The following is a 7363-nucleotide window of genomic DNA, read 5'->3' on the forward strand; positions in this document are numbered from 1 at the left end:
CAGGCACCCCGATTTTTATTTATTTTTAAAGATTTTATTTGAGAGAGAGAGATCACGAGCAGGGCGGGGGGAGAGAAGAGGGAGAAACAGACTCCCCGATGAGCAGAGAGCTGAACACGGGGCTCCATGCCAGGACCCTGGGATCATGACCTGAGCCGAAGGCAGATGCTTAACCAACTGAGCCACCCAGGGACCCAGGGTGAATTTTTTTTTTTTTCAAACCAAGTCTTGTCTTTTTTTTTTTAATATTTAATTTATTTATTTGAGAGAGAGAGAGAATGAGAGAGGGCGAGCATGAGATGGGGGAGGGTCAGAGGGAGAAGCAGACTCCCTGCTGAGCAGGGAGCCCGATGCAGGACTCGATCCAGGGACTCCAGGATCATGATGACCTGAGCCAAAGGCAGTCGCTTAACTGAGCCACCCAGGTGCCCCAAGGATGAATTTTTTAAAACGTCAAGTGATAATGCTGTTTGGCAGAGGCACAGCTAAAACAGGAATACCAGAAGTTTGGAAGTAAAGGGAAAAAATGGACAAGTGTTAATCCGGTTGTGGGTATATTCATATCAGAAAAAAATAGTCTGAAAGACATTACTAGAGATTTTTTTAAATGATAATTTAATAACTTAAAGAAATCAGATCTCTATTTTAAAAATCTTCCCAGAGGGGCACCTGGGTGGCTCAGTCGTTAAGCATCTGCCTTCAGCTCAGGTCATGATCCCAGCGTCCTGGGATCGAGCGCCACATCGGGCTCCCTGCTCAGCGGGAAGACTGCTTCTCCCTCTCCCACTCCCCCTGCTTGTGTTCCCTCCCTTGCTGTGTCTCTCTCTGTCAAATAAATAAATCTTTAAAAGAATAAAAAAATAAAAAATAAAAATCTTCCCAGAAAGGGGCACCTGACTGGCTCAATCGGTAGAGCGTGCAACTCTTGATCTCAGGGGTCGGGAGTTCCAGCGCAGAGGTAACTTTAAAAAAAACAAAAAAACAAAAAAACTCAGAAAGAAAGCAACAATTTCAGACTGTCAGGTGAGTTCTAAGCATTCAGAAGGAAAGTAATTCTAATCTTATACAAATTATTCTAAAGCACAGAAAAAGAGCAAACAAACCCCAAATTAATTTCAAGAGACTAGAATTAACAAAGGTTAATCGTAATCATGAAGGGACATTTGAAAAATGCAAAACAACATAGCAAACTAAATCCAGCAACGAATAGGAAAGAAACCACAGTCAAACTGAGTTTATTCCTAGAATGCAAGGGAGGTTTAACAATGGAGAAAAGAGAATTAAAGAATGCAGCCGTGCCTGGGTAGCTCAGTTGGTTAAACTTCTGACTCTTGGTTTTGGCCCGGGTCACGATCTCAGGGTCGTGAAATCGAGCCCCACATGGGAGCCTTCTTAAGAGTCTCTCACCCTTTGCTCCTCCTACCACGCTTGTGCACGCATGCTCTCTCTCTCTCAAAAAAAAGGGGGGGGCAGAAAAAAGTTTTGATAAAATTCAGCAGCCATTTATAATAATTTAAAAAAATCTCGGAAAACTTGGAGTAAAGCCCCCTTAACCTGATAAATGGCATTTACAAAAAACCTATAGCAAACGTCTTACTTTGGTGAATCATGGTGCCATTTCCTTTAAGATGGTAAGTAGACCACATTTCTTTTCAACATTATACTGGTGGAGGTTGCGGTGGAGACACGCCTGGGTTAAGCATCTGACTCTTGGTTCCAGCTCAGGTCATGATGTCAGGGTCATGAGTTGGGAGTCCCACTTGGGCTCCCTGCTCAGCACGAGTCTGCTTGGGATTCTCCCCCTCTCACTCTCCCTCCCCCCTGCTCCTCCCCTCGCTCACACACGCACGTGCATGCTCACTCTCTCGCTCGCTCTCAAAATCTTGAAAAAGGGGGGCATCTGGGTGGCTCAGTGGGTTAAGCGTCTGTCTTCAGCTCAGGTCATGATCTCAGGGTCCTGGGATTGAGCCCCGCATCAGGCTCCCAGCTCAGCGGGGATTCTGCTTCTCCCTCTCTCTGCTCATGCTCTCTCTGTCTCTCTCAAATAAACAAATAAAAATCTTAAAAAAAAAAAAAAAACTATCCTGGGGGCCTAACCTATGTAGTGTAGCAAGAAAAAACATATATAAAAGCTATTAGGATTAGAAATTCATCCTAAAGTAATCCTCAGTGAATCACATCCTCTCCTTGAGTATGGACAGAACCTGAGATTTGCTTCTAGCAAATAGAATATGGCAAAGGTGATGGGGTAGTCACTCCCTCAATTGAGTTATGCTCTATAGCAAAAGTGATGAAATTAATCCCGCTTGTGATTACATTACATCATGTAAGACCCCTTGTTAGCCAACAGGGTGAGAATTCTACTGCCTTTGAGGAAGCTGCCATGTCTTGAAAAGGCCTATGAATGGGCCACATGGCAGGGAACTGCAGGGTCTCCAGGAGCTAAAAGCAACTCCTGTTTGACAGCCTGCAACAAAATGGAGATCTCAGTTCTACAGCCTCAAATAACTGAATTCTACCACCAAACTTGGAAGAGGACCCCCAAGCTCTGGAAAGTCACATAGCCTAGCGGACTCCTTGATTGCAGCCTTGTGAGACCTTGAAGAGGGGACCCAGTTAAGTGACCCACAGAAACTGGGAGATAATGTGCATGCTGTTTTAAGCCACTAAGTTTGAGGTTATTTGTTAGACATCAGTAGAAAACTGATACAGAAAGAGAGAAACAAAATTGTTGTTTTTAGAGTCAATGATTATGTAGAAAAAAAATCTATAAATTATAAGAATGGGAGAGAATTTAGCAAGTTTGCAAATGCATTTCTGTACACCAGCGACAGATAAAGGATGATTTATAAAATACTGTTCATAGTAGCATCAAAAATATAACTGAACAAAATCTTAATGGAAGATATTTAGGATATTTGTGAAGAAAACCTCTTAAAAGTTTAATGAAACATAGTAAGTAATAAAAAGTAATGAAAAAAGGGACACCTGGCTGGCTCAGTCAGTAGAGCATGAGACTCTTGATCTCAGGGTTGGGAGTTTGAGCCCCACATTGTGCATGGAGCCTACTTAAGTTAAAATAATAATAATAATAATAAAAAGATTTAAGTAAGTAGATGGATAAAAAGTTCATGGTTAAGAAGACTCAATATTATAAAGATTTGATTCTTTCCAAATTTATCTATAGATTTAATGCAATTTCATTCAGAGTCCCAAGGTTTTTCATAGAGCTTCACAAATTTATGATAAAATTATTGGGGGAAGCAACAAGAAGAGCCAAAATGCTCTTGAAAAAGAACGCAAGATGAGGTGAGGGAGTTGCCTCGATTTGAAAGCTAACAAGACTTATCATAAAGCTATAATTACTAGACAGCAGGCCATTGCTCACAGGGATAGCTAAATAAATTTGTGGAATAGAATAGAGAACACAGAAATAGAGCCAACAGTTTATGGAAACCAGATGCATGACAAAGTTGGCATTGCCAGTCAATGGGAAAAGAGATATTCCACGAATGGTGTCAGGACAATGGGTTATCCATATGAAGGAAAAGAGGGAATTCTTTACTTCATGCTATACAGAAAAATCCAATTCAATTATTCAGTGAGAAAGGTAAAATTTAAAACATTTAAAACAAAAATATCTTTACAGCTCTGGCATAGATAAGGATTTAAAATATCAAAAAGCACAATCTCTAAGGAAAAGATTCATAAATTTGTTAAAATTTAGAACTTTTTAAAAAATTTTTTAAACTTTATTATTATTTTCTAAGATTTTATTTATTTATTTGACAGAGAGAGACACAGCGAGAGAGGGAACACAAGCAGGGGAAGCAAGCTCCCCACTGAGCAGGGAGCCCGATGCGGGGGCTCGATCCCAGGACCCTGGATCATGACCTGAGCCGAAGGCAGATGCTTAACGACTGAGCAACTCAGGTGCCCCTTTAACAGACCTTCTAATGGTAAAACTTAAGATTCCTATGCTGCTTCTGATGGCCCCCAATTTCTGAACTCTTGTGCTTATAAGGCAGGCAATTTTGTTCTCTGGAGGTCATCTGTTTCTTACAATAACTTACAAAGTGCACCAGCAATCACCCTATACTACTAATATTCCTACAAACATTACAGTTGATTAGGTATGCTATCTACATCTTGAGTGCCACAAGTGGTTTTGACCAAATACTTGGAAGCTCAAATGTTAACTGACTGAGCCACCCAGGTGCCCCCAAATTTAGAACTTTTAATTTAAAAAGGCAGTGCCAAGAGTGCAAAGATAAGCAGCAAACATGAAGATAAATGCTTTACATATAATCACCAAATAATTTGTATATATAATATATAAAGAACTCCTAAAAATCAAATAGAGGGAAATAAACCAGCCGAAAGGATATAGTCAAAAGACAAAGACAGACATTTCATTTCATAGGAGAAAATATATAAATATTTAATAAACATATGAAAGAATGTTCAGGAAAATGCAAATTAAAACCATATTATGATAACATTTGTATATTCTTTACATGGGTGAACAATTAAAAGGCAATATCATTCATACACTTGGTGGGAGTGAAAACTGGCAACCACTTTTGGAATTACATAATTATATATTTATAATACATAATATACATATGTAAATATATAACATAATTATACGTGTAACATTTAATTATACATTTATACAGATGTAAATGTATATATAAATATATAATATAAATACATATAATTTTGTGTACATAAATATTTTTTACATATATAATTATAGAACCTTATAAACAATCAATCCTGCTCCTGGAGTATACGCCCAAAGAAACCCTTGCAAATATGTGCTGAGAGGCATGTATAAAACTGTTCAAAGCAGGGGCACCTGGCTGGCTCCGTCAATAGAGAGTGTGACTCTTGATCTCAAGGTCGTGAGTTCAAGCCCCACGTTAGGCATAGAACTTACTTAAAAAAAAATGTGAGGGGCGCCTGGGTGGCTCAGTCGTTAAGCATCTGCCTTCGGCTCAGGTCATGATCCCACCAGTGTCCTGGGATCGAGCCCCGCATGAGGCTCCCTGCTCAGCGGGAAGCCTGCTTCTCCCTCTCCCACTCCCCCTGCTTGTGTTCCCTCTCTCGCTGTGTCTCTCTCTGTCAAATAAATAAATAAAATCTTAAAAAAAAAAGTGGAAAAAAAAACTGAAGTGGTATAAATCGGGGGAGAAAGTGCCCATCACTCAGAGAACTGACTGATTGTGGCTTATTGATGCCAATGCAACACTCTGCCCAAGTGAAAATCATTAAAATGGAGCTAGCTATACACATCAACACAGATGATTTCAGAAACAATGTTGCATGGAAAATAAGTTGCAGAAGAATGCATGTAATATAATACCATGTCTATACAATTCAAAAGCCAAATTTTGAATATATTGCCTTGTGCGATAAATTTGATGAAACCTAAAGAAAAGCGTGGGAATGATGAACACAACACTGTATTTCAGGAGATATGACCATGTGGTTGAGGAGGGACACAGGGAGCTTCAATAATACTAACAATGTCTTAAGTTGGATGGTAGGTTTGCAGGTGGTCATTTTATTATCATGCTTTAGATTGTTTATATTATTTTTATTTACATTATATTACAGATGTTCTTTTGTATGTAACAACATTTCCTAATATTAAGGAATGAATGGAAATGGATAAATAACTGGAAGACAGGCGTTGCTTAGCCGTAGTTTCGACAGATGATAGAGATGATATGTGTCCACAGCTGAGACATGATGTTAAAAACATTCTTTATCTGGCCATTTACAGACTTGATTTTAAAGAATGTATTTATTATCCTTAGATTCTTGGTTCTAAAGAATGCGTTATCTTTAAATGCTTGCCTTGTTACCATTCTTAAAATTGATCCAAAATTCCTTGAAGTAATCAGCTTTAAGTTATGCAAATAATGACAACCAAATCCTCTTAATCCCAAAGTTGCTTTTAAAATCCATGCATTTATACATGTATGCAAATTGACTATTAAATTAGGAAGATTTCATTCTAAGTAACAGAGGCATAAGGGGCTGAAGCAAACCTGCTTTCTAAAATACATTATTTCAAGGACTAAGCAAGTTCTGAAAAGTGAATAATTTACCGTGTCTCTTAATATCTCCTTGAACCAGAATATTGGTAATGGTGGCAGAGAAGGGGAAGTAGCTTGTATTAGGAAAAGCAGACAGCTGCTAGAATATGCTTGTGCTTTAGAGCCTCTTAAACAAATCCTGTTCGCTGTACAAGAATGGAAGGACTAATGTTTTCCAAGATCTCAGTAGCATCTTTATGGAGAATGAAATATGGGTGCTCCTGTTGAATGTAGTACAGAATGTGAAAACACTTAGTCATGGTCTCTGGCACAGTATCCCTAAAAGGGAGCATTTCGTGTATCTGATAGTGGTTTACCTTTACCAATTTTTTTTTTCTGAGAGAGAGAGAGAGAAAGCAGGAACCGGGGGGGGTGGGGGGGGCAGAGAGGGAGACAGAATCTTAAGCAGGCTCTGCATTCAGTGCAGAGTCCAACGTGGGGCTTGATCTCACGACCCTGAGATCATGACCTGAGCCGAAATCAAGAGCCAGTCGCTTGACCGACGGAGCCACCCAGGCGCCCTACCTTTACCAATTTTAATCGTGACAAATTTAAAGTACCTGTCTTGCTTTCACATGGAAAGCCACAGCTAGTCTGACATAGTTAGCTTTGCATTTACTGAACAGTTCAGAGGGCAAGGAAGCAAACAGAAATGCTCTGATAGTTTCTTGGCTTGCCAGTTCCTGAATCATTGACAATTCTGCAGGGCCCTTCCTGTATTTTTCTCTCCTTCCTTCGGTTTTCTTCTCTGCTTTGGAGTCAGAAGCTTCTGTTCAAATGCCTGCTATGTCAGTAGGAGCTGTGATCCTGAGAACAGGGCTTAATCCCCCAGCCAGTTTCCTCCTTTGTGAACGGTGCGTAGAATTCCCTTCTTGCGGGACCTGCAGGTGCCAGAACCGAATGAGGCAAGGTGCATCACGGTGACTGGCATGCACTATGTACTTCAAAAATAATGTCCTTTCTCCTTCTCTGTACTCCTCCCCAGGCCTCCAGTGTCAGGAAGGACACTCCATGAGTCATTTTTTTCACTATCCAACATTTATTTGGGAATGGCAGCTTGCTCCTTTTACAGTTTCAGGTCCAGTTACTGTTACCTTCCGTCACTGAAACAGTATGCTTGATTTTATGTATAATGTCCTCATTCCTCCATGATCCATAAACAGCCTCATCACCGTCGCTGTCACTATGTAGCGGACATGGGGCCAGGCAGGTGTTGGGATAGGAGGTCCTCGTCTGCGGCGGCTGGGAGCTCAGGC

This window comes from Callorhinus ursinus, unplaced genomic scaffold, assembly GCF_003265705.2.
Source record: "Callorhinus ursinus isolate GAN/ISIS: 27379988/994484 unplaced genomic scaffold, GSC_fseal_2.0 scaffold7, whole genome shotgun sequence".
NCBI lineage: Eukaryota > Metazoa > Chordata > Mammalia > Carnivora > Otariidae > Callorhinus > Callorhinus ursinus.